Source organism: Lepidochelys kempii, chromosome 10, assembly GCF_965140285.1.
Source record: "Lepidochelys kempii isolate rLepKem1 chromosome 10, rLepKem1.hap1, whole genome shotgun sequence".
NCBI lineage: Eukaryota > Metazoa > Chordata > Testudines > Cheloniidae > Lepidochelys > Lepidochelys kempii.
Window position 1 is genome coordinate 12,653,541 of NC_136389.1, and position 27,771 is coordinate 12,681,311.

At 52.8% G+C, this 27,771-nt stretch overlaps 1 protein-coding gene across 6 annotated transcripts in view; it reads right to left on the bottom strand.

Moving 5' to 3' along the window:
* The window catches only part of ELFN1 (extracellular leucine rich repeat and fibronectin type III domain containing 1), a 175,752-nt gene extending 159,676 nt beyond the window's left edge, over positions 1–16,076 (bottom strand). For 3 of the 6 annotated variants that reach the window (XM_073362003.1, XM_073362008.1, XM_073362009.1), the window contains exon 1: positions 14,909–15,311. The gene's annotated coding sequence lies outside the window, so the exon portion shown is untranslated. Of the gene's footprint in view, positions 1–8,498; positions 8,855–9,148; positions 9,812–14,908; positions 15,312–15,599 lie in introns of those variants that run through there. The other 3 variants (XM_073362004.2, XM_073362010.2, XM_073362007.1) reach the window with 3 other exon arrangements.
* Positions 16,077–27,771: the final 11,695 nt, after the last annotated feature.

Consider the following 27,771-nt stretch of genomic DNA (forward strand, 5'->3'; position numbering starts at 1 on the left):
ATAGGTCCTACAGCCCTTACCACCATGTTAGTCCGATTGCCGTCAGTAGGAATATTCATGGTGTGCAACAGGGACTATTCACATGAGTAAAGGCTGCAGGATTCGGCCTATCAAATGCATATTCTTCAGGGGGTCACTCTGGTCTGTGCCAGGACAACTTCTCCCTTGGTCACCAGCCTTTCAGATTGTCCATCTCTTTTTACACCTCTGTCTTCAGTTTTTCCCTGATGCTATCCAAAGCTAGAAATACCATTCTGCCTCGTTGAAGAGAGGAGCTACTCTGACAAATGTGGCTCACCGTGATTTCATTTCCACAAATGGCTTTCAGAATATTTTTTCAGGCTGCTGTATCCTCTTGAGTTTTACATTTAACGCCCATGTTGGGGATCATGCCAGAAGGGTATTACAGACGGTGTTGTCTTAGCCAGGCTAAACTGAAATGGCAGATTGAGAACCTCCAGCTGATTTGGTAGATTTTTTTATATGCAGATTGACATGGATACTCTATCTCCATTTCCTTCACCTGCCCCTGTTTTCTCCTGACCTCACTGCTCCACTCACTCCTCCTTGCCCCACTTAACCTCTCACTCCCTTCTGGCTTCTTCCCCACACCATAATATGCATATTCCAGTGTCTCCAACCTCAAAAGGCTAACCCTTGGTCCCTCCCTTTCCGCTCCAGCTACCATCCATTTCCTTTCTTCTCTTTATTTGTGTTACAATAGCATGGGGCCTCAGTCATGGAGCAGGACCCCATTGTGCTAGGTGCTGCCCACACATTCGCTTCCACACACACCCAATGAGCGCCCATCTTCCCCCCTACTCCATCCTAGCTCACACCCTATCCACTCCTCTGAAACTGCTCCCACCAAGATGTGCAATGCTCTCTTCCTGGCTAAGTCTCAGGGTCAGTGCGCTGGCATTCTCCTTGATTCCTAGCTGTTGTTAACACTGTTGGTCATGCTTGACCTCTTGCCCTGCCTTAGTTTCCCACAGCTCTGCTCCTCTGTCTCTCCCCTACCTCTCCATGGCCCTTCACTGTCTTTTTGGTGGGTCGTCCTCCTCCTCCTGCTGCTGCTTTCAGTGGCAGTTCTGCCAGACTCTGCTCTTAGACTTCTCTTCCCCCTCACCACCCTTTTCCTGGGTGAGCTCATCTGTTCACACACATATCTAATGACCATCGCAAAGCGGATGACTCCCAAGCCTACCTTGCTCTTTCATTCTCCCCCTGACATCTCCTTCTGGGAGTTGCACCGTCAGCTCACACTTGATGTAGCCAACCCTGAACTCCCAGTTTTTCCCCTTCCGACCCCCACACTTTGTGCTCTGTCACTGCTGATCACACCTCTGCTACCCCTGTCACTCAGGTTCTGAACCCCGTGGTCAGCTCAGACTCCCTCTAGTTCATTCCTCCCATAGGGTGGTGTCCAAGTCCTGCTACTTCTTCCATCAAAACCTCTTCTTTCTGTTCAGATAGCTAAAACTCATCTCCTGCTTTGGTCACAGGAATTTCCTCCCCTTCCCCCTTCCACTCTGCACAATATCCAGTCTCCAGGATGATGGACCTGGCCTCTCAGTCCATGTCACATACACACACCATTGAATCCCTACACTGGCTTCTCCTTCTCCATTGCAAATTCAACCTTTTTGTCCTTGCCCTCAAAGTCTTATCTACCCTTGCCTCTCCCCACTTCTCTGAATTTCTCTCTGACTGCATAGTCTACTCATTCCCTATATTCCACCAGGGATGCTACCCAGAACACCCTATTTGTCTGCTTTTCACACAGGCCCAATCAATGGGATTTCCTTCACTCCACATGGAGCAGCCTTCCTGAGCTGACACATCAGACCATTATCCTCTCATTTCAATGCCAGGACACGTACCAAAAATGGTTCTACTAAGACATTTCTATTATATTTAATATTTTAAGTCTCTTTGTTCCAGCATGTTGTGCCCTGATTAGCCTTTGCTGGGTAACCCCCTAATCCCAGACCTTGCCCGTCTTTGGGATTAGCCTCAATTCAGTAGCTGGTGGCCAGCAAAGGCTAGTGCACATCATGGTGGAGCAGAGAGATTTTAAAAGAGACTTTTAAAAAAAGACACCTCCCCCCCAGGAGTTTGCACTGACGCAGCTGCACGGATTGCTGGCCACCCAACCCTACAGCCCAGAGACAGACAAGACTTTATTGATGCTGCTTTGTTCCCCTCCCTACACTGCAGTATCACATCCAGATTTAGATTATACAAATCTCTGGAACAGTGACCATAGGGGTTTTTGTGTGAGTGTTTATTTCTGCTTGGACTAGGGAACAAACAAATAATCCCCAACATTCAGAATAATAGGCCTCACACATCAAAGGAACACGGAGCCTGACCTTTCCTACTTAATCCTTCCTGGTGAGGTGTTAGATCTTGTGCTGCCTGATGATCAAACAGGATTGCGTTAAGCAGACATGGAGAACAAGCTCTTATCTAGATGCGATTCCTCTCCCCTCCAGGGGATCCTGTTCTCTCTCTCTCTAACTCCTCCCTCCCCCAGTTGCATGAAATCAACCAAATCCATAATCTAATCTGGCCGGGACTCAAAGGTGGAAAAAAATCAAGTCGTAATTCAGTGACTGCTCTGAGTGGAGAATGAAGCCAATCAGAGGAGCATTAGCAATCCCTTCTCAGGGCACCTCACTGAGGGAAGGGCAGGAAGCTTCTCACCAGCAAGCAGCGGTGCTCACTGAGCTCCTGCGGGTTGATTGCTGCAGCCTCAGCCCGGGGCTCTGGCTGGAGAAATAGCAGCTGGAGGGCCCCGAAGGTGTGACTGGAAGGGGAAGGTGACCCCTTCTCACGCATTCCTGTTACTTTAAAAGGCTCCGTGGTTACACAGAGGGGTAGGAGTGTGTATTTCAGTGTTACGGGGTGTTTGAGTGTGAGACAGTCGGGTTGTGTGTGCCAGTGTCACGTTGTTTTGGAGTGTGAGAGAGTAGGGGTGGTGTGTCCGTGTCACGGTGTGTGAGTGTAAGGGAGTCCGTGTGGGTGTGTCCGTGTGAAGGTGTGCTGGAGTGTGTGAGCCTGGGTGTGTGTACCAATGTCACGTTGTGTTGGGTTGTGAGAGAATCGGCGTGTGTCAGTGGTACAGTGTGAGAGAGTCCAGGTGTGCGTGTCAGTGTCACAGTGTGTGAGTGAGAGAGTCGGGGTGACGGTGTGTGAGAGTCCAGGTGTGTGTGTCAGTGTCACCGTGTGTGAGTGAGAGAATCGGGGTGTCGGGGTGTGCAAGTCCAGGTGTGTGTGTCAGTGTCACGGTGTGTGAGTGAGAGAGTCGGGGTGTCGGGGTGTGCGAGTCCAGGTGTGTGTGTCAGTGTCACCGTGTGTGAGTGAGAGAGTTGGTGTGACGGTGTGTGCGAGTCCAGGTGTGTGTGTCAGTGTCACCGTGTGTGAGTGAGAGAGTTGGGGTGACGGTGTGTGCGAGTCCAGGTGTGTGTGTCAGTGTCACGGTGTGTGAGTGAGAGAGTCGGGATGTCGGGGTGTGCGAGTCCAGGTGTGTGTGTCAGTGTCACGGTGTGTGAGTGAGAGAGTCGGGGTGTCGGGGTGTGCGAGTCCAGGTGTGTGTGTCAGTGTCACCGTGTGTGAGTGAGAGAGTTGGTGTGACGGTGTGTGCGAGTCCAGGTGTGTGTGTCAGTGTCACAGTGTGTGAGTGAGAGAGTCGGGGTGTCGGTGTGATGGTGTGTGAGAGTCCAGGTGCGTGTGTCAGTGTCACGGTGTGTGAGTGAGAGAGTCGGGGTGTGCGAGTCCAGGTGTGTGTGTCAGTGTCACAGTGTGTGAGTGAGAGAGTCGGGGTGTCGGGGTGTGCGAGTCCAGGTGTGTGTGTCAGTGTCACCGTGTGTGAGTGAGAGAGTCGGTGTGATGGTGTGTGCGAGTCCAGGTGTGTGTGTCAGTGTCACAGTGTGTGAGTGAGAGAGTCGGGGTGTCGGGGTGTGCGAGTCCAGGTGTGTGTGTCAGTGTCACCGTGTGTGAGTGAGAGAGTCGGTGTGATGGTGTGTGCGAGTCCAGGTGTGTGTGTCAGTGTCACTGTGTGTGAGTGAGAGAATCGGGGTGTCGGGGTGTGCAAGTCCAGGTGTGTGTGTCAGTGTCACGGTGTGTGAGTGAGAGAGTCGGGGTGTCGGGGTGTGCGAGTCCAGGTGTGTGTGTCAGTGTCACCGTGTGTGAGTGAGAGAGTTGGTGTGACGGTGTGTGCGAGTCCAGGTGTGTGTGTCAGTGTCACCGTGTGTGAGTGAGAGAGTTGGGGTGACGGTGTGTGCGAGTCCAGGTGTGTGTGTCAGTGTCACGGTGTGTGAGTGAGAGAGTCGGGATGTCGGGGTGTGCGAGTCCAGGTGTGTGTGTCAGTGTCACGGTGTGTGAGTGAGAGAGTCGGGGTGTCGGGGTGTGCGAGTCCAGGTGTGTGTGTCAGTGTCACCGTGTGTGAGTGAGAGAGTTGGTGTGACGGTGTGTGCGAGTCCAGGTGTGTGTGTCAGTGTCACAGTGTGTGAGTGAGAGAGTCGGGGTGTCGGTGTGATGGTGTGTGAGAGTCCAGGTGCGTGTGTCAGTGTCACGGTGTGTGAGTGAGAGAGTCGGGGTGTGCGAGTCCAGGTGTGTGTGTCAGTGTCACAGTGTGTGAGTGAGAGAGTCGGGGTGTCGGGGTGTGCGAGTCCAGGTGTGTGTGTCAGTGTCACCGTGTGTGAGTGAGAGAGTCGGTGTGATGGTGTGTGCGAGTCCAGGTGTGTGTGTCAGTGTCACAGTGTGTGAGTGAGAGAGTCGGGGTGTCGGGGTGTGCGAGTCCAGGTGTGTGTGTCAGTGTCACCGTGTGTGAGTGAGAGAGTCGGTGTGATGGTGTGTGCGAGTCCAGGTGTGTGTGTCAGTGTCACTGTGTGTGAGTGAGAGAGTCGGGGTGTCGGTGTGTGCGAGTCCAGGTGTGTGTGTCAGTGTCACAGTGTGTGAGTGAGAGAGTCGGGGTGTCGGGGTATGCGAGTCCAGGTGTGTGTGTCAGTGTCATGGTGTGTGAGTGAGAGAGTTGGGGTGTTGGGGTGTGCGAGTCCAGGTGTGTGTGTCAGTGTCACCGTGTGTGAGTGAGAGAGTCGGGATGTCACGGTGTCGGGGTGCGCGAGTCCAGGTGTGTGTGTCAGTGTCACGGTGTGTGAGTGAGAGAGTCGGGGTGTCGAGGTGTCGGGGTGTCGCGGTGTGTGTGTCAGTGTCATGGTGTGTGAGTGAGAGAGTCGGGGTGTCGGGGTGTGCAAGTCCAGATGTGTGTGTCAGTGTCACAGTGTGTGAGTGAGAGAGTCGGGGTGTCGGTGTGACGGTGTGTGAGAGTCCAGGTGCGTGTGTCAGTGTCATGGTGTGTGAGTGAGAGAGTCGGGGTGTCGGGGTGTGCGAGTCCAGGTGTGTGTGTCAGTGTCACGGTGTGTGAGTGAGAGAGTCGGGGTGTCAGGGTGTCGGGGTGTGCGAGTCCAGGTGTGTGTGTCAGTGTCACGGTGTGTGAGTGAGCATGTCGGGGTGATGGGGTGTCAGGGTGTGAGAGTCGAGGTGTGGGTGTCAATGTCATGGTGTGTGAGTGAGAGTGTCGGGGAGTCGGGGTGTCACGGTGACGGTGTGTGCGAGTCCAGGTGTGTGTGTGTCAATGTCACGGTGTGTGAGTGAGAGAGTCGGGGTGTCGGGGTGTGCGAGTCCAGGTGTGGGTGTCAATGTCACCGTGTGTGAGTGAGAGAGTCGGGGTGTCGGGGTGTCGGGGTGTGCGAGAGTCCAGGTGTGTGTGTCAGTGTCACCATGTGTGAGTGAGAGAGTCGGGGTGTCAGGGTGTGCGAGTCCAGGTATGTGTGTGTCAATGTCACCGTGTGTGAGTGAGAGAGTCGGGGTGTCGGGGTGTCCGAGTCCAGGTGTGGGTGTCAATGTCACGGTGTGTGAGTGAGAGAGTCGGGGTGTCGGGGTGTGCGAGTCCAGGTGTGTGTGTGTCAATGTCACGGTGTGTGAGTGAGAGAGTCGGGGTGTCGGGGTGTGCGAGTCCAGGTGTGTGTGTGTCAATGTCACCGTGTGTGAGTGAGAGAGTCGGGGTGTCGGGGTGTGCAAGTTCAGGTGTGGATGTCCATGTGACGGTGTGTGAGTGAGAGAGTCGGGGTGTCGGGGTGTGCGAGTCCAGGTGTGTGTGTGTCAATGTCACCGTGTGTGAGTGAGAGAGTCGGGGTGTCGGGGTGTCCGGGTGTGTGAGTCCAGGTGTGGGTGTCCATGTCACGGTGTGTGAGTGAGAGAGTCGGGGTGTCGGGGTGTGCGAGTCCAGGTGTGTGTGTGTCAATGTCACCGTGTGTGAGTGAGAGAGTCGGGGTGTCGGGGTGTGCAAGTTCAGGTGTGGATGTCCATGTGACGGTGTGTGAGTGAGAGAGTCGGGATGTCGGGGTGTGCGAGTCCAGGTGTGGGTGTCAATGTCACGGTGTGTGAGTGAGAGAGTCGGGGTGTCGGGGTGTGCGAGTCCAGGTGTGGGTGTCCATGTCACGGTGTGTCGGAGCGTCAGACAGTCGGCGAGCGTGCCTGAGGCACACCAGTGTCTGTGGCTACCGAAGCCAGGACGTGCAAACCAAACGCTGCTGCGAGGACCACGGGCTGCAGAGAAGGAGAGAGAAGCCGAGGGAGGGAGCCCGGGGGAGGCGGGGAAAGCCGGCTCCTAAGGCAGCGCTGCTGGGCAGCCCCGCGGGACGCGCGTTACAACCTTCCCCGGCTCCCGGAGTTCTCCCCAGGTACAGCAGCGGGCTCGCGAGGCGCCGGCTCACAGTGCAGGCTGCAGACTGGGCCTGGCAAAAATCACACTGATCCATTGCTGCCAGCCTATTCTTGCTTGGGGGGACGTGGCTGCCAACGGGGGGCTGGCGGGGTAAACATCCAATGCGGGTGCCCAGGGCCCTGGCTCCACTCTGCAGATGGCAGGGGCGAGCTGGAGGCTGGAGGGAGCCGTCGGGGAGCTGCTGTCTCGCCAAGGCCGACGACAGGCCTCCCAAAGAAGGTACCATCCGCCTGGGGTTAGGGAGAGAGACCTTTCCATCCCCTTAGCCAGATCCGCCTGGCAGCTGGGGCCTGGCCCTGGGGTCTCCCACTCATCCACCAAACTTCGCTGGGCAGGCAGCAGCCGGCTCGCTAAGTCCCTGCAGGGTCCGGAACCCAGTGACCAAGGGCTTCCTCTTTCTGCTTCCTGCCCGCCCAGCGATCCCAGCCCCCTAACCCTACAAATTAGCGCTCTCGAGCCTTCAGAAAGGAGACAGCCGGGGGACCCTGCTCCCAAACGCCGGCCTGCAGCCAGGCGAGGAATAAGCGCCTTTCCTCCAGCTCTCCCCAGCCTTTGCGCTGCAAGCCCAGGGACCCGCAAATCTGCACCCTGGAGTGTAATGAAGATGCAGCGAGCTACAAGCCCAAACCGGTGCCTCTGGGGAAAGCCTTCGGAGCTCTTTTCTTGGATTTCGCATTTAAGATTAGTACAAATGGTTTCCCCTTCAGAAGGGAATGCGCTGCCTGCTTATGGTTTCGTGTTCAAGCTCCAGCGACTTGTCCCTTCGGCTTTGTGTAGCCAAGGGTGCAAACATCAGCAGACACGCGCCGGGAAGCCTGCTCCCCATAACCCCCCTGGATTATTACTGAGAATCCATCGTGGGGCCCCGCTCACGTGTCAGAAGGAGGGAAGGCTGCCCCCAGATCTGAGCGCCGCTGGGGAAAGCAGCACCAGCTCCCAAGCAAGCCCAGGGACTTGCACCCCTGTGGGAACTATCTCTGTGAGTGAGGACAGCCCTGCACGTCCTCCTCCACAGGGAGCCCTGCTGCCTGACTGCGTGTCTCTCTCCCGGTGCTTTGCCCTGCCAGGCAGGGGGAGACTTCTTGCCCTGCTGGCACTGCCCGGGTGCCTGAAAGGTGACGCCGCTGAGAAAGGCTCGGTCCGTGCCCGGCACATAGCATTCAAATAACTATCGGTCTAGACACGCATAGACCGTGCACCCTGCAAAGCCACTTCAATGCAGCGCGGGTAGAAAGAGATTGTTCCGCCCTTGGAGAGTTAAAGCTACTAGCCTCCCTGCTCGTCCACTTCTACTCCCCCTGCTTTGTCTTTCTAGCTTACACAAAGCCGCCCCCCCCGCACCGAAAGGCCACGAGGGAAAGGGAGGCTGCAGGGAGAAGGGAGCCAGTGGAGAAACTTCCTGGGAAGTTTTTGCAATTCCACAGTTTGAAGGGTGAAACCCCACCCCCACCTCTGTAGGGCCTGGCTTTGCACCGCCCTGTGGGGAGCAATGCAAACCCGCTGCAAGCTCGGGGCTTTGGAAGGTCTGGCCAATATCCACCCACAGCTGTGGAGCCCCACACAGCCCCTGGGACCCCCCCCCCCACACACACACACCTTTTGCCTTCGCCTCCCTTCCCCCCGGGTTTGTGCGAGGAGCTGCCCCGGGGTGGAACGGGCCCTGCGCTGGAAGCAGGAGTTACCCGCCCCGGAGCCGTCTCCTTACCTGCGCGCCCCGCCAGCCCGGGTTTGCTGCCAGCTCTTCCTCCTCCGCTCTCTAACCGCCGCGCGGGGCTCTTTATGGAGATCCATTCACCCAGCGCGTTCCCATCGATCCCGCGGCCGGCCCCTGCCTCGGGGAGGCAGAGCGAGTGAGGCCTCGCCCATTCCCAGCGGCTCTCTCATTAGAATGAAGCGCGCGCTCGCAGCCCCGCGCCGGAGAGCTGGGGACACGCCGGCCAGGGAGCAAGGATGAGCCCCTGGAAATGGGGGAGGGGAGGCCAGCAGAGGCCGGGATGCTGGGTATGGAGGCTACCCCGGGGGGCATTAGCCAGCGGGGACCTGTCCCTCTAGACCTGGGAAGGATTTGGGGTGGGGGGGAGTGTCTGCAGCACAAGGGCCAGCTGGGGAGCAGATTCTCTCCCCAGCTGATAAGCCCCTGTCATGTCCTCATCCTTCGCTGTCCATCTCTCTAGTTTCTTTATACCGCGCCCATCACCGTGGTCGCCCTAACCCGGACTTGCCTCTGCCTTCCCCACACCTGGCTGCTGCTAGCTGCATCCTCCACGTGTCATTGTCCGCTCCCGATCGCTCCGTGTTAAGAAGTGGATAACACACACACACACACACACCCAGACCCCTCCTGGCGGGCCTTACCCGCGTCCCCAACTACCCCCATGATGTAGTGGGTCTGTCAGTCTGCATCTGGGCTAGGGAGGGAGACCCTCCTTTGCAGCCCCTTTCTCTGCTTCGGGAACCATCTGGCCGGCTCGCCAGCCAGCTCCCCAGGGAGCTCCCCTTCCCTCGCTCTTCACTCTTTGTTTTCCTCCCCGAGCTCCCGCTTCCTGTCCCGTTTTCATCCCAGGCTTTGATTTTTCTCTTTCTCTGTACCCACAGCACGATCTCAGCCTCTCTCTACAAAGCAGCTGGCCAATTCAAGCGGCATACAAAGGAGCTGACTCAATCCCAGAGACCGCGAATGGAGATAAATCCTGGTGCATGGGGGAGAGGGCGAGCCGGAGGAAGGACAGCCCGCAGAAGAACTGCACTGCAAACCGGGGGGCAGGGGGACAACAATCACTAGGCTTCCTACTCCAGATCTGCACAGGCACCGCGATGGGTTCACACCCCTCGTCCCTGTTCCAGGCGCAAAGGCAAAGCAGCTGTTACCCTAGTCCCCTACTTACACAGCGCTCAGTGCCCGCAACCAGAGTTTCTTGCAGGACTTTGAGCGGCCGGCCACAAAGTAAAGGGTCCAAGCAAGATCATTTCCAGGTTCAACTCCGGGGGGGCGGGGTGAGTGGGTGTGGAGGGGGAAGAAGGGGACAGGGATGTGCAGCCTGTATCGTGTGGGAGAGACAAAGCTGTAAAGTGTCTGCCTGGTTGGGACCCCTGTCTGTTTGCACCTGGCTCCCTGATTCCCAGCCTTTGGCCTTTCCCTGCAAAGTCTGGAAAGTGTTGTATCCTGTCGGATTCTCACTAAACGCAGGGATTTGTGGGCCGTGCCTTGTCACCTCGTTTATGTTACGCTTCTTGGCTGCGGTCCCTGCCTTTGGAAATCCACTGGATGCGGCTATAAAGACAAGCCAACGCGGCAGGCCCGTTCGACTAATATTCCCCTTGTCTTTTCTTCCCCTCGCTTCCTGATACAGGCTCTTCTCCCAGCGCCGCGCCCCAAGTATTGCACTGGAAGCCTCTGTTGCTCTCTGTGTGTGGCTTGGGGGCATAGGGGGTCAGGTGAACTCCGCTTTCCCTGCAGACCTAGCCAGACCTGGGTCAGCAAGCGCAGCAGCATCCGCTACCCTGGGCATGCAGCTTCCTCCTAAGTTTTGTGGGAGCGAGATAAAAAGCTGCCTGATTATCTATACAGTAATTGTAAAGTGATCTGAGGAACCTCTAAACCAAGACGGCCGCCTGCAATCCCCTCCAGGCGTCCTGATTCCGCCCACCCTCCTTTACGGCGTCTGCGTTTTGGCGCTGCCGGAGACTTCAGAGCAACAAACCGTTAATTTGGGAACATTCTGCAATAATTCGAAATTCACCTCGCCAGGCACCGACTGCTCACTCTACGGCTCCCTTAATAGATGTCATTTGTATATACGGTGGCACCCTCTTTGAAACACTGGAATCAATTTATATTAATGATCTCTTTATTCACCACGGCAAACTTCTAAATGTTTAATACAGTGCAAACTGGCAATGAAATGCATCAAACTAACAGAAGGAGGTTGGCCCTGGTGCGGAGAGAAGGTGCCTTCTGCTTGAATCTCGAGGACCGTAATTACAGAAAGGGCAAGTAAAGTGGACTCTAATGGAGAGTGAGTTAAAAGGTCACTGTCATCTGAGTTGTTGTTTATACCTTCTCCCCGCTGAGCAAGCCTGTTGATAGCAAAAATTGAAAACCTGACAAAAGCACCCTTTTATGCGTGGAAGTCAAGAGAAGGAAAGCCGTCCAGCTGGGAGTAACACAGCTGAGCCCCTGGGCTGGGGGCTCGCATGCTTCTCGAAGATACATTAGGAAAAGCGATTGAGCCCGTGTGGCTAATGCAGGAGTGATGCCCTCAGAACTCGAATGAGAGCGAGTAATTGATACGGAGTTTAATCAGGAGCAAAATACCAAGCCGAGCTGGAGAGAGATGGACGATGGAAGGAGATGGGGACCCAGATCTGGATGCTGTCTAACCCTCCTAGGAAAGTGACTACAACAGCAGAGCCGGTGTATTCAGTGACATCACCACAACCGAAAAGTCTGTGTGTTCAGTGACATCACTGTATGCCAGAGCTTGGGCTCGGGTCTTTAGGGAACTGGGCGTGACTGATAGGCTTTAAAAACTTTGGGTCAGGCTGATTGGTGAGAGGGGGCCCAAGGCTCTGAGAAAGGGAGGGAAACCTCTGGCAATTTGAAAAGTCTCACATTGCAAGAGAAAGAACAGACTGGATCATCTTTGACACTCCAAATCCAAAGCTCCCTGCCACGGAGCGACGGTTTTGGAAGAGAGAGATTCTCTCGCAGGTGGAATTGGGTGTGTTGTAGGCCCGGGGAGAAAGCCCAGGCTAATAGGAGGCGGTAAGGGGCAGTGGCGTAGTTTGGAAGGTCAGTGGTCGCAGCTACGCTGACAGGTCGGCGTCGCAGCGGAGCCAGAGGGGATCAGCGCGCAGCGCGCTGCCGAACTGCGTTTCGGAACGGGAGAAGTTCATGATTCTTTGTCATTAACTCCCGAGTCCTACTCCCGAGTGTGACACACCAGTTCAACAGGGCGCACGTAACAAACACTTTGGCCCCAAGGAGCCCCCCCGGCAGCACCCAGGGCGCCGGAGACAGGAGCCGTCCGGTTATTTAGCCAGACCGGTAAAGTTAGTCGCCCGGAGCGCTGCTGCGGGGCTCTGCCCCTGGGGAGAGCGCAAAGGGAGCGCATGCAAAGTTTGGTTAACGCGAGGCCGGCTGATAAATCAGGCTGGAAGGAGAAGGCAGGGCCGGGGAAGGGGTAAGCGACGCGCGCAGCCAGCCAAGGACTGTGGACAGCAGCGAATGCGGCTCTCCCAGCGATTCCTTCCGGAGAAGGGGGACGCGGAGCGGCCAGAAGGACCGTAACTGCCCCATCAGCTGCGAAATGGCCCAGCCACAGGAGCTGGAGCAGCGGGGGATACAGCCCCGGCCAGGGCGGGAGTGAACTGGATGCGGGCTGGGGAGAGGGTTTCTACGTGAAAGGGCTGGATTTGAATCCGTGCATAGACGTCGCTTCCCTGCGCCTCGCGGGAGCAGGTGGCAAGTTGTTCGCAGAGAAGCTGACATTTCCAGAGGGAGGAAAACAGCAACCTGCGAGTCAGCCGGTTCTATTTCTGCCGAGGATTGAAGGCGTTATTAAACCGAAGGCAGCCCCGAAGTGAAGACTGGGTGTTGTTCCAGTGAAACCGAGTGTGAAGGAGAGTAACAGTACCAGCGATCTCTCCCCACAGCTCCCAGGAGCAGCGAGGCCGACCAGGGACCGACGGCCTTCACCGCACACAAGGAAACACACGCTTTAAATAAACCCAGAGCAGGACCGACATGACTCGTTTATTGCATCAAGTACAGCAACTCTGGGGCTATCAAGCTGTAAAGCAACAGATTTTAAATAGACTGGAAGAGATTTCAAGGGTCCATCCGTGTGCATCGCCTGTCCAGTATTCTCCTAGAGCCCAGACTAAGAGAGGGGGTGTGTGTGTGGGGGGGGGGCAGTCTAAAGATCCAGTTCACGCTGAGGTGGGTTCTGGGCACTGGGCTAAGGGGGGACTGGCCTAACTTCATTAAAATGCATCCTGAAAATTATTTGGCAACTCTGGTTCCGGCTTAACAATGAGCTCCCTGATTGGCAAGCTACTTGGCCCTCTGTGTTTATCATTAATTCTGTTACCGAGATGGAACTTTGCAGCAACATCTGTCATTATAATTAAAGCCGCAATGCATTCATCGGATAGCAACGGCATCTCTTTTACAACCTGAAGCCACACAATCTAATAGAGGAGAAAACCCACTGGAGACTAATCAAAGAGATGGACTGTCCATCTGTCCAAGCCTGGCTTTTAGTATTATTTCAAAACTTAGCCAATCCAGGGGAATCTTTGGGGGGAGAGAGGACGAGATGCCAAGAAGAGACGAGCATTTAGGTTTAATAGTAACGTTTTTCTTTAACAAGGTTAGAACCCTCTGCAGTCCTCATTTCAATTAGAGCCACATATTGTTGGACCGGGGATAAGAGGTGATTAAAATCCAAGCCCACATTTGTGAGAGAGTTCCTCGTTGTCCCCCCCCCCCACACACACACCTCCCCGTGCTTGTTTGTTTAAGTAAAACTATATGTGTGGCACGTTTTTGGCTGCAAAAATAGAATTCGTTTTAAAGAGGACACGTGGCGAGTTAGAGCAGAGCGCCGCCAACTCAGAAGCAAATTAGCAACGTGTGATTTAAAGAAATCTATTGATAAAACACGCACACGCAAACACGCCGAGAAAGCCGAATGTGAAAACCCAAGCAAAGCCCTCCGGATCTGCAGGACTAACAAGCGCCGAGTTGCATTCTCTCAGGAATAGTAACCGTCAGGTCATTAGTCATTTTCGACAAGTTCCAAAGCGATCAGTAAACAGCTTTATCTGAGCACAAGTTAACCTGTCAGGAAGATTTCAAGCGGCTGTTAAGCAACATTTGGGCATATCGCTATTATCCACCCGCCCCCCCCCCCCCAGCGCGCTCACACACACACACACACACACACTTTAGCCAGGGTTGCAAAACTCTTCCCTTCTCTGCCGGCAGACAGTGAGCCCTGCGAAGCCTTGCGAGCTTCCCCCTCCAAAGGGCTACAACTCCCCCCTGCCAGCACCGGGCGCCGGATCGCACTTAGCTCCGGATCACCAGACCTTGCTGAAGGCAACAGTTGCATTAACCTTCCTAGGGGCGAGGCCTCAGGGAGCTGCTTTAAGGCTGACTAAAGTGCAGGGAGACGCAGGCGGAACCATTGGCTTCACCGAGGGGAGGGAGAAACCTAACTCCGGCTAGGAGCTAGGCGGAGCGGGGACAGCCTCGGAGCTGGGGGTGTGGGAGCAAGAGGAGAGCTGCAGGCAGCGGATTTATACCCAGTTCTTTATACTCCACGGCCTCCGGAACTGGGGGGCCCTGTTAGCTGCTGGCGAGGGGGGCGATCCCCTCTGCCCGGGGCTGCGGCTCGTGGCTTCTGCCAGGGCGCAGGGGTACCGTGCGTGGCGCTGCTGAGACGCTCCGGGGTAGAGGCGCTGGGAGCTGTCCGCCGGCCGCCGGTGCTGAAACCTGCCCGGACCCAGGACTCAGGTAGCCGCCAGGGGCGCCCCCGAGCCCCGGGGGCTCCTGGGTGGGGAGCGAGCGGAGGGCAAGCCGAGGTCAGCGCGCAGCTGGCCCCGCCAGCCGGGCCGGCCTTCGGAAAGTTGGGCGAGCCCGTGTGGCCACCCGCGGGCTGCACCGGGCGTTTGCAGCGGCCCTGCCGGCAAAGAGGGGCCAGCTCGGGAGGGGGCCGGCGCCTCTCCCAGGGCGCAGGAGCAGCTCAGGCTGGCCCGGCAGGCGGAGCGCTCGCCCGGGAGACAGGGCTTATCTCCGGCAACATCTGCCGCGGGATGGGGCGGGGGGACAGCGGGGGAAGGAGGCAGCGCTGGCTACGAAAGGGGTCGAGCTGCCAAGGGAGCGCGGAGTTGGGTGGGCGGGCACCGGGGCTGGCTGCTCCCGGCGCACCGCCCTACGGAGCGGCCCCTTTCGCCAGCCGATCCCGGAGCCGCCGGGGGAAGGCGAGGGAGCGCCCGCTGCCCCCGGTACTGCGGCAGGGGCTGGACGGGAAGGGAAGCCAGGGACAAGGCGCCGGCTGCTGGCCCCGCTCCCCTCCCTCGCAATCCCACCCAGGTCGGCTCACTTACCTGCCTGTGACATGGGGGAGAGGTCCCTCGGCCGGGCCGGATGGTCCTTGATCTCCGCCCTGGGGGGACACGTTCTCCGGCCGATCCACACCCCCCCCGCGCCGGCGGCTCCCACACTCCAGACGGCAAATTTCAAACAGACAAATCCCAGGGCTGGACTCGGCCTGAGAACAGAGAAGGCTGCAGCTCCTCACTGCGTCAAGCAAGGAACCTCCAAGATCCAGGAAATGCAACGGGATTCATGCCAGGCGAGCCTCGGTTGAAAGCGCTGGGCTCCGCTGTTGGGGGGTTTTATTTAAATCTATTCCAAAGGGGTCTGGGGCTGGAGAGGGGCCATCCAGCAGCGGCGATGCCCCGCGCCTAGGTAATAACACATTCTTGCCGAGCGTGATCAAAGGTTTAATGTAGGAGTCCGAGTGGGGGGAGGGGCTGGGAGCGGGGCGGGGGCTGGGGGGGGGAAGGGGGTGTGTAACTTCAGCACAAGGCGCGGGTTGATCCAATGGAGCGTTAGGTTAAGTTGAAGCATCAACGCTTCTTATCAGATTGTTTGGCCAAGACTGTCTATAAATGGGAAGGGAGGGAAGAGCTCCCCGCTGGCAAAGCCCCCTACCCCAGTCCCCAGCCCTAAACTTCTAGGGCCCAGGGAGAGGCTGGCAGGCAGGTTGGGTTTGGATTTTTCCCGAGGCCTTACCTTGCATCTCGCTCGCTCGCTGTAGTAAATATCCCACTTTCGGAGGGAGGGAGATTAACATCGGGCCGGGCTTGGGAGAGGCGCAGACGCGGTCCTCAGGCTCTGGGCTCCCTGCAAACTTTCCGGGTAACTTTTTCGGGCCGCTGTTTCCTTTCCGCTCTCAACCTGGCTAGGCTCGCTAGCCGGCCGGTTCCGGGGTAATTAGCGATGCACCCCACTCCTCCGGCCGGCGCAGTCTGGAAGAGATGCGAGGCTGAAGCAGCTGTCCGTTAATTGTCCTGGAGAGAAGGGGATGAGCCGGAGGGAGAGGAAAGGGATCACCAGCCTCACGCCGCTGGGGATTCGCCGGGGGCGCGGCGCTGGGGGTGGATCTGGCCCGGCAAAGCGTGGGCTGGGTGTTAGGAAGGGGCAGCCGTGGCTAGGTAAGTCTAGAGCCTTGCGCTAGCAGGGCTGGGAGCGGCCCCTCTCCGGAGTCCCAGCGCCATCCCGGGTCCCTCCAGAGAACTCTCCTTGGAAACGCGCTGCTGGCATAACCCAGCCCCGGCGGGGGGATGCTCTGCGGGGCTGGGCTCTCCCGTCCCCAGCGTGCGGGCGGAAGTTTCGCCGCACACGGAGCCGGGGGAGTAAGTGACACGGCAGGGATGTTGCCCAGCCCGCTGCAAAGCCCGGAGGGACCCGCGTAGCCCACAGCAAGCCCGGGGCGGGGGGTGACTTGTCCCCGCGCTGGATTGGAGGCTAGCGCGGCTGGCAATGCTCTGCTTGGGAAAGGGAAGAGCTGGGATGCCCGGGGACGGGCCAAGAGGTGGAGCAGTAACAGGGTGCTTGATCCCCAGCCCCCGTGTCTCTAGTAACTCCTAGGGCGGGGGAGGGGTGGGGAGGTAAGCACATCTCCCCACCCCAGGTGAGGATGGAGTTTCTTGTTAAACCGCAAATCCCATCAGGCCCTCTCACCCCAGGAGGGGAAAATCCCGAGCAGCTTTGACTGCAGCACCTGCTGCTCCCCCCGGGAGCCCCCTCCCTTTCACTGCCTGCTTCTGTCCCACGCGCTTCACCCCGTGTTGGGCACCGAGAGCAGCTTTTCCAGCTCGGGGCAGATCGCTGCTGATGAAGCTCTTGGCCTCTCCCAGCGCTCCCTGCTTTCTGTCTCCCCCCCCTCCTGCGCCGCCGCCCCCCAAGGAAATCCAAGGCGAATGGGCCCCCTTCCCTCTTCTCCGTGTGGTGAAGTGACAAGGGGCCTCTTTAACAACCAATGGCCGAAATAAAGCCGGGATTAGCCAAGATCCCAAGAATAATTCACCCCAGCGCCGCGGATCAGACACGTTCCTCGAGACTTACTTGTGGTGAGAAACAAATAAATCGATACACCTTTAGCTGAGAGAAAATGCATCTCCCATTGAAAGGGGCTCTTGGCTTGTCTAGGAGTAAAAGAGCAGCTTTCCCCTCCATTACTCCTCTCATTTCTGGAAATTAATGAGCTGGAGAACTTGTGTCTATCGCAGAGGGGCTTCCAAACACATCAGAAACGCTCAACGCATTTGCCACACAAGGCTTTGAGTCAGGCATGCTGCAGCATTGGCCCTGGCCGCCTGGAAGGGTGCGGGGTGCAAAGAGGTAGGCGAGATAGTGAAGAGCTGGGCGTTTCTTTCTTTCGGCTCAATAATAATAATAATAATACAGCCAAGAAATGAAGCAAAATGTAATAAAGCTGGGAGACAGCCTGGGAACAAGCGAGATGGTGGCGCTTCTCCAAATGACAGCTGGCAACCTGGCTTTTCACTTAGTCAAGTTAAAAAACACAGGCTTCTAAAAGCAGCATCCAAACAAAGGGAAGCAAATGAAATGGACTGTCCAGGTTCTCAACTGATTTACCATCGTGGGTGCCGTGTGGCTCACAATGTGTTATGGGGGCCACATCCAATACTACCTGTAGAGCCCTGAAGATGTCACACGGGCCACAGCTCTGTGCTGATTGGGTCACAAGTGGCCCACAGGCCACAGGTTGAGAACCATTGGTCCAGCAAGATGCACCCTGCGCTATTCTACTTGAGAGGACGTCTCTGCTCTGGGGCCCTGGCTTGACCTTCTGGCCCTCTTGGAAGCCTTCTCCTTGTATTGTTATTTGAAATCGTTGGGCTTTGGTGTTTCTTCTGTCTAATTCATGTGTTCCTGAAACTAGGAGAGGAATATCATTAATTATTACTGTTTGTATTGCAGCAGCACCTGCAGGGCCAGGGGCCTTCTGGGCTGAGCATTGTACAGAGCTACCTTTGTACAGAGCATTGTACAGAGCTGCCTTTATATGCCCCTTTTCAGTTCCAAGCATTTTACAGAGCTATAATTACCACCCTTTTGGTGGGGGTGGGGGAGGACGACAGAGGTTAAGTGACTTGTCCAAGGTCTCATGGCATGTCAATGGTAGAGACAAGAGTAGAACTCCGCTCATACCCATGGGATCATGCTGCCTAACACTGTTCATCCAGAGGCCTGAAAGTAATTTACAAATCGGTTGGCCCCACCATTAATCTGCTAGCCTCATTTTACAGAGGGAAGAAAACAAGGCCCAGAGGAGTTCAGGGTTCTTCCTTTTCCCCAGTTAAGCCAATAGAAACCCCCCAGTCAACTCAATGGGTGATGGATCCAGCCCCTAAGTAACTTGCCCATAACCTTTCTTCCAGGCAACATAAGCAGGTGAGCTATTTTGGGCCTTTTGCTTGGATCCATAGATCTCTGAAGCATTCGATAAATGCCTTGGTCAGGGACTGGGTAGCGGGGGGAGAAGAGAGTTAAACAAAGTAGAGTGAAACCTGTTAATAGTGGCTGTCATTGGGATTCCCCCTGGACTGGCCATCAAAAGATGGCCACACAAGCCACTGTTCACCACCTAACCTTTCTGAGTCAAGTTCACGACTCAGTCTTTAAGGCATTCCAGGTTTCTGTGTGCACACTGGTGGAATAGAAGACTGGGGGATAGAAGACTGGGTGGGGAAGGGGGAACAGAAAAGGGTAGATGGAGATGTGGATCCCTGCATTCTGGGCTCTATGTTCTAAGGAAGCACACACATACCCATGCGGTTTTTAGCCGGCCAGTTTAGCACTCTCCTGTGCCTCTCTTGCTTTGCCTGCTCTTAAACAGAGAGGTCTGTGGCTCCAGGCCTCCTTTGAGTCAGATCCTACCTCTGGATACAGTATTATGTGAATTATGTGTAGTAATGTTTTCACTGCACCATGCACACTCCCCCATTCAGCACTTTTTCTCTGGCATCTTCCTCTGTTGGTCTCCCCTTCTCACTGTGATATAGTGTCAGCTAATCAAAGCCTAGTTTGGTACAGCAGCTTCCTTGCCAGCAGCATTAGTGGGTGGCATAACACACCAGTGCTGCTTCTGGGACTACTCAGGTGAGTAAGGGAAGGCAGGATCAGGCCCTTAAAATGGGAGATCCGTGAAACCCCACAGGAGGCTGCCCCTGGGAGGTGACTGTAAGCACAAGTATTGCTCTATTGCTATGCTGGAGATCAACAGGCTGCAAGGCCCATCTTTTCTCTCGGCCCTAAGAAGAAGTAGGTGGGCTGGGGAGTTTCAACCAAGGTCAGTGTTTATCATCCACCCTATTTATCCCTGGGGTCAGTTTGTTAGGGGTGGAATTTTCAAGAGGTCAGGTTTGTACCTCGCTCCCATTTGCTTTCAAGGTTTTATTCCCCTTTAGGCATTTTTGAAAAACCCATCCCATGTTCCCCTAGATAAATGAAAACATTTTACAAGGACATCATTTGTAAGTGCTGCTAGGGTGGCAGGTGTAGGGACAGGGCCTATTGGTAGAACAACATCGTTACAAACCAAGATAAATGAAGGGGGGAAAAAATAGGGACTTCTGAATAAGCTGCTCCAAATGCATTCATCCACCAGGAACTGACTACTGTGCAGCCTCGAGCCCTGTCTTTAGTAAGATCTAAATCAGACATTGATATTATTATTAAAGACAGGAAGTAAAATAAGATATAGTCTGGTTCAGATGACTGATCTATTTACACTCATGGAGGGGAGGAGAGGATGGTACAATGAAGATATCAGGGGTCAGAAAAAGCTGGATACACTGTTGCCACAGCAGGTTCTAAAGAGTCCTAACCTAATTTATCAAGCAATAACCAATAGAAAGTGATTAATAAAACATTTTCTGTTTCAGCTGATTATTTGCAGGTGGAGTAGCACTGAGAGAGCTATTTGTCACACCTCTCATGCTGTCCTCTGCACATCAATTGGTCCACGTGAGACTGGATAAAGTAATTGGCAAAAGATGTACATGATGAACAGTGGCTAGTCAGCGGCTTGTTTAACTGTGCAAAGTGGGTTGGATAATAAATTGGGTAGAATAATACAATTGATCTGTAATGTGACCTTGGGCACCTCTCTGTGCTTCTGTTTCTTTTCCCATCCTTTGTTTGTCTTGGCTGTTTAGATTGTAAGCTCTTCAGGGCAGAGACTGTCTATTACCCTGTGGTTATGCTGCACCTAACACAGTGGCCCCTCCCAGCCCCCGATCCAGATTAGCTGGGATCAAGGCACTACCATGATAATAAAACAACCTCTGTGCTCAAAGAAAAATTAAAATAGTTAAAAGTTGACATAGACAAGACTAAAAAGGGGACATTTGTATTTCTTACATCTTATACTCTCAAACTGGAACTAACCTAGTCTGGCTACCAATGTAAACCAGCAGAATAGCTGCACACCTTGAAGTTGGGTGAACCTCACACTCCATTACAGAAGAGTTTTCCCCCAGAAGCAAATGCTTCAAGTAATTTAAAATAATAAATGTAAAAAGGCAGCACGAGTGGGACCCATTACAATAGCAAACCATTATAGGGTCCCAGCAGAGGAAAGTCAAATTGGCCTTGATGCAGATTTTAGTTTCAAGAGGCTAATGCATATAACTACTGATTGTGTGGGTGTGTGTGTGTGTACATATAATAAAATATCTTGACAATGTGCTTTCAATAAAAAATGGAAAACGTGGCTTGTGACATAATAGTCTAAACCAGCTCCAGAGCAAATAAAAATACAGTGGGCTAGATCCTCAGCTGTTGTAAATTGACAGACTTCCAGTGATGGACGCGGATGGAGTTGTGTCTATTTACACCAGCTGAAGATCTGGCCTTGCATCTTGAATCTCCACCAGTCACTTCCTTCTAAGAAAAACTGGGAATAGAAACACGCTTTTCAGTGGAAAGAGTGAATGAGCAACACACCAAAAAGAGGAGGGGAGTTACGCAACATCAGAAAGATGGGTTTTCCCTCCCAAACGTTAGAGATGTGTGTGTGTGAGAGAGAGAGAGAGAGAGAGTTTTAGGCTCTATCTTAAAATCATCAGCTTAATTGGAAAACAAAAGATGACATTTTACAGGCTTTTAGTCTAAGTGGACTAGAGCCCTACTGTATTTTTAAAATGTTCCAAAAAGAGCCACTCTCTCTGCTGGGGGAAAGAATTACCATGTTTGCACAAAGACTATATTTCAGAAAGCTGTATTGCAAGATGCTCAGTCTTTGTGATGATAAATATTTCCGCACATCATTACTCCAATTTTTCAGTGTGCTAATATCGCACCATGGCAAATCACATCTGCTGGAAACTTGGCAGCCTGGATGCATTTGTATAGATTATAATTGGTTTTGATTTTATTTTCCATTGTGTCTTCAAAAACTTTTTTAAAAGTCAGTTTGGTGCTAGTGAAAGAGGCCAGGTGTGGCAACTGAGCCTCTCTGTTTAAGCACACCATGGGCAAAGACAGGGAATGCTTTAGCACACTGGCCTGCCAATGTGCCCAACCATGACCTGGAAGGATGGTTAGAGGATGATTCAGTCTACAGATATAGCTACACTTAAAATCGTACAGTGGAACAGCTACAGCATTGTAGCACTTCAGTATAGACACTCAGCCATTGGAGTGGGCCTCCCATCTGTAGTCCATCTACCTTCCTGAGAGGCAGGTCAATGGAAGACTTCATCCATCAACCTTGCACTGTCTACACCAGGGGTTAGGCTGGCATAGCTGTGTCTCTCAGAGGGTGTGGATTTTTCACACCCCATGAGAGATGTAGCTCTGCAGATATACATTTTCAGTGTAGACCAGCCCTAGGCCCATTCTCTTGGTCTGATAGCAGAGGTCTGGTCTATACCGAAAACTTACATCAACCTAGCTGTGTCACTAAGGGGTGTGAAAAATCCACACCCCTGAGAAACAGGTAAGCCAACTTAAGACCCAGCGTGAACAGCACTAGGTTGACCGAAGAATTCTTCGGTCGATCTAGCTACAACCTCTTGGAGAGGTGGATTTAGTTCATCCCAGAAGAACCCCTTTCGTCATGCTCCAGTGTCTATGCTACAGCTGTGCTGCTCTAGTGTAGACATCCTGAGACTGCCAGCAAGAGCGGCTCAGCGCTGGTCTACATGGGGCATAGCTACATCTCTCAGGGGTGTGAAAAAGCCACACCCTGGAGAGACGGATCTGTGCCGACCTGGCCTCAGTGTAGGAAGAATTCTTCTTTCAACCTAGCGCTGACAAGAGGCGGAAGCTAGGTCAATGGGATACTACAGAGATGGAAGAACCCCTCCCATTGGGTGAGGTGGTGTCTACTCTGAAGCACTAAAGTATCCAGTTGTATGGACACTGGTTCACTAGAAATTGGATTGAAACTACTAAACGTACTGCACCTAGGGCACTGAGCAGCCAGATGGTAAAAACTGTCCGTAACTACCAACCCAGGTTCTAGAGGTGGAAGACTCTTACCAGTGCCCTGAGCTAGCCCATTCCCTTCCCTTCCATTGTTTGTAATTCACTCTGAAGTTTGGAAATAAAATGTCAAAGGCTTGATTTGGTTTGTTCAGTTGGAAGGTGCCGAGTGCCATCGGGCCCAAGCCAACATGGCACTGTTGCCTTACTTCAGATTTTGGCAAAAGAGTTGTCCATTATGTCATCTCCACTGTCAGAATTGTTCTGGGGGGATTTATCCCATACCCATTGAAATCAATGCTACAGCTTCCATTGGTTTCAGGGGACATTTTATGAGGCCCGAGGGTGGGAGTGTGTTAGCTGATAAACCCACTACTGCTCTACAATGGCAAAGAACTGTGATCATATACAACAGGAACCACACTTTCAAATTTGGGGTTTTTTCTAAAATTTTGAGTAACAGAATAATGAATTAAAAAAAGATTTGAGAGTCTAGGGCACACAAGAGTTACATAATGCATTACATTATGGGCCTAAACATGTTAATATTACAGACAGTATAGAACCCTCCACCTGAGGACCATCAAACAAGTAGCTGAGTGAATAATTCAATCAATGAATTTTACCTTTTCTCCTGTTTGAAAATTATCTGTGAAGAGAATGCAAAGTTCTTGAATGTATTTGTTGCTCAGAATTATTCACAAATTCCTTCAGTGAATAATTTTGGTTCGCCAAACCTCTCAAACTGTGAATGTTACAAGCAACAGTTCAATTCAAAATGTGTTCTGTAGCTAATCATCATGGCACAAATTTCAAATTGTCTATTTGGATGCAATGTTAACAAACCAGCCTGGTAACTTGTGATGGACTGCAAATCAACCAATCAGGAAACAGGAATAATATCAGGGCCCCATTTGACAGCTGGGGAAACTGAGGCATGGTGAGATTTAAGTCCGACATTTTCAAAAGTGGCCACTGATTTTGGGTGCCCGGTCTGAGACACCTAGGACCTGTTTGTCTGAGGTGTTGAGGACATACTGCTGAGTACCTATAACTTGTCCTGAGCTCCACCTCTGAAAATTAGACCCCAGGGGTCTCAAATTGGGGACACAAACATGGAGGCTCCCAAATGTTGTGGCCACTTTTGAAAGTTTAGTCCTAGATGTCCTGCAGCAACCCAGTGTCACCAATGGGATCCCCTGTCCTGTGCTTTCACCATAAAACCCGGACTGTGTTGCATAATAAAGTCCCTTTGCTATTCAGTTGTCACCCATTGTAGCAGGCAGAATCCTGGCTGGAAGACTGCCAGACAAGAACCACATTCTTTGTGGAAAGGGCTTTTTTATTTACACAGCATCAAATCATAAATTTCTTAGGAGCTCAGATTCCCCCCTTCCCAAACCTTAGAACAAATAATCAAAATATCAGCCTACGGGGCTCTCAGGGCTTTAAAAGAAAGCAGGTAAAGCCGTTACCCTCACTTTGCATAGTAAAAACGATATGCATAAAGCTGCATAGAACAATCCTGCAAAGCTCAAAGGAAACAAATAGGTGACTTACACCATGAATTTCAATGGGCCTTTGTGCAGTCAGAATAATAGCCAGTAAGACAGTGAAGTATTGCATAGAAAGATACTGAGCAGTTACACACACACCCCCTTACTAATACAGTGTAATATTGTGCAATATTGTGTAGAAAGATTGCACAGAAGTTATATAGTGGTAGCTGGAGCCATCCTGTGAGATAAGGCTCTCTTCATGGAGTTGGCTTGGGCATGTTCTTGTAATAATTATTTGTTTAAAAAAGGAGGAATTACCCTATAACTTCCCATGAAAGTTGGCTTTGCCATCTCTTTATCCAGGATGTTTAGCTCAGACACAGCATGTGGTTTGCAGTCAATTTCTTGCTCTCTACCCAATTTTTCAGCTGGGTTGGCTAACGCACAAGGCGGTCCCATGACTTGCCTGAGGCCAAACAATGAGTCAGTAGCTCAGCTGGGATTAGAACTTGGGCCTTGAGTGAATACTGTAACCAAGTTTCTTATTGGTCCTAATAGCTGCCTTCCTATTGCAGACATGGCTACAAAACCAGGAAAAAAAACAATCTTTCTTCAGGTTCTTTTAGATAATGGTCACAGCTTAAAGGATAAATGCAACCAATTGGCCATCACTGCCTTCTCAGGAGACAGGGCCTAAGGTATTTACTGACACCCTGCCATATACACACTTTCCAATCCCTAGTCCCACACGCTCAGTCTCACACAGACCCTCATTTCTTCCTATACCCAGTTCTAAATAAATCCACAACTACACCTGGTACCCTGTCCCACCTTACGTCTACATGGTGCTGACCTCCAGCATAGGATCACATTTCCCACCAACAACCACCTGCCCCTAAAGTCTTGTCCCCCAAGCAGCCTCAAACTGAGACAAACATTGACTGCTCCTACAAAGCCTTTCTCCAGTGACAACCTCCATATGGCCTCCCACACATTCCTGCTTCCAGAGCTATACCCCACACTACTACAACCCTCAAATCCCCCTTAAACATGCACTCTCCCTCCTCCCACCCACCCAGTTACACTATCATACTCTAGTTAAGAATATCAGCTCATAGCAAGTTGTTACAAGGAAGACAGTTTGCATACAGTACAAGAGAGGCACTACAGAATAGACGAGGATAGACAGACTATAGGATACAAGCAACTGGCTCCTTTGGGGAAATTCTGCAATGCAAATTCAAGCTCTTCTCTGCAGTTTCACCACCTTGTCTTGGCTTCTCTGTGTATTTTCATAAAAGTCTAATGTGAAATGGAAAGATTTGTGAACAGTCAACGTCAGCCTTAAATGTCACCTCCAAGGATACGGCTGGAGGACAAGTGTCGTTCTGACAGTGAGGGATGAATCCTAACCTCCCGAGTATTTGTTGTCTGTCATGTTAACCTGGCTGGTAGAATGGAAGTCAGGCAGTCCTAGAAAGAACTATGCATGCTCAGTGTACCAGGGTGGCTGGCGTTTTCCAGAGACTATTGTTTGGAGAATATCTGCTTTACTAAAAGCTTCATAGTAAAAGAGTGTGAGCGCGCTAAATAATTATCGGTCTCTCCCCCCCACCACCATTTTCTGAGCAAGTCTAAGCATCGATTGGGCCTGATGAAAACTGGCCCCAAATCTGCATCAATAGCTTCTGACAAGACCACTTATCTCCTCCCTGGACTTGAATGACCTGAATGTATGGGCTACCTGTGCCGGTAACTGTTCTAGTTAATGTGTGCGGTCCAAAATGGAGCATATTCTCAAGAAATCATTTGTAGAAGCGTGGCAGGTGGTGATAACACTTTCAACTTGGGCGCCTTCACAGGACAGCCAAATCCTGCATTCCTATGCCAAATGGGCAGCTTGGTGGAAAACACCTCTTGCTTATGCCAAGGTAGCATTTGAATGTCCAGTTCAGGAACCGGAGTTTGAAAATTACCTTCCCCATATGCAGGTCTCAGTTCCTCCCCCTGGCCTTTGTCAGTCAGCAATGCTATAGCTTTCCTGACTGATGCAGCAGACAGCATGGCAGACCCTATCACCATCCCAAACCTTCAGCTGAATAAATTGCCCAGCCCTGGGAGACTGGAGTGAGAGGAGGGTAAGCGCGGATGCTTGAGAGGTATGACAAAACAAGCGTTAACACAGAAGGGAGGTCCCAGTAGGAGGCAGTACCCATCAACACCTAACAGGGGAATGTTCAGAGGTTTCCTCTCTCCCCTGGCTCACCGTTACCCAGCTCTTCTTTAGGGAGCGCTACACAACCTTGAATTCCAACCTGTATCAGCGTCAGTCTAATCACGGTTACGGAATGGAATGCCTGTTGGCAAGGTTAGACAATCATCTCACCCTATCCATGCTACAAGGAGACTCTATAAAGCTCAGAAATACCACCCAGTGCTGAAGATGCATTTTAACAGCTGAATTAAAGGAAAGAATGGAATTAGTTAACATGTTAGTGCTTCTTGTATAGCAGAGGGGCTTTTGACATTGGCAATTGGCAAGCACTGTCAAAGGCATACAGAGAGAGAGACTTGTTACCATCGTAAAGACTTAAGACACTGGCAGGGAAGCCGGAGGGAGGGGAATAGCAGAGACACTGGCCCCATGCAGGTTTGGGGCAAAACTGCGTGCAAGGCTGGATGGCAGGTATAGCAGTGCGGTAGGCTGGGGTGGAGTGGGGGTTATAGCAGGTGTTGGAATGGACCTTATCAGCATCTATCCTAGGTGCCTTCCTCTCAGTCCCTAGGAATTTCATTATCTTCAGGTAGAGTCAAGACCTTTCAGGAAAATAGATACCAGACATGGAGGGTTAGTATTCTTTTTAAAATACATTGGGGGGTGGGGGCTAAAAGCATCCCACCCTTTGCTTTACCAATAGGTCTGTGAACTATTCCCTCTGAACCCATTCCCACTGAGCCCACCCAGATCAGCCCAACTCTACAAACCTGCCACAGACCTGAGTTGATGCTGTTGGCACAGCCTTGCAAAAGCTGGAGCTGGACAAGATCTGCTAGGTCATTGGCTCCCTCTCCCTGCAGGATTGTCCCTTATGAGACTTTTCTAGTATCTAGACCAGTGTAGAGTTAAAAGCCCCAAGCAAAGGGCTTTAACACTGCTTCTCTGGGGTGATGTAACAGGGTCAGCATCCACCTCTCACCTGTCTCCCCTTTTCTCTGGCAGATATACCTGCAATCACAGTCTTTTTCAGTTGTGGCATCCACCTCTCACAGGCAGCCCCCTTTGTCAGTTGTGAGCCTGCTTTTGGTTTTAGTTTTGATACCAGGGTGGCACCCACCTCTCACAAACACCCCTCCCCCTGGTTGATGGTTCTTTTGGTGGGTCTTCAGCGACTCAGTCCCCTGGCCAAGCCACATACCCTGTCCCCCCTTCCAGGGTATACAGTCCAAGTTCTTATCTCATCCATGATATGGGGCTGTAGCTCTAAGATTTCTTCCAGAGGCACTGCCTTCTTCAACCACCCAGATAGGGCCCATCTCAGTACCTGCAGCTCATGGTGTTTCAGCAGGCCTGCCTGGGCTCAGTCTTCAGCCAGACCAACGTGACCCATCTCAGAACCCTCACTGGCCTGGCCAGGTTCTATACTTAGTCGCCCTGGGCTTCTGCTGCTCTTCCCACCAGCCAGACACCCAGTTTTCAGCAACCTTCCCTGGGCTTCAGTCCTGTCCGCAGTGAGCTGCCCATGGTACTGCTCCTTTTCCAGCCAGTCACCTAGTCTTTGCTCCTCAAGCTCTACACAGCAACTAAACTTCTCTGCTCTGCTGCTTGTCTTATATGGGGCCCGTCTGGCCCTGTATTGGCTGCTCCATCAGCCCCTCTGATTGGCCGCTCCTCTGCAGCCACTCTAGGCTGTCTGGAGGACTTCTCACTGCTCTATTCTGGGACAGGG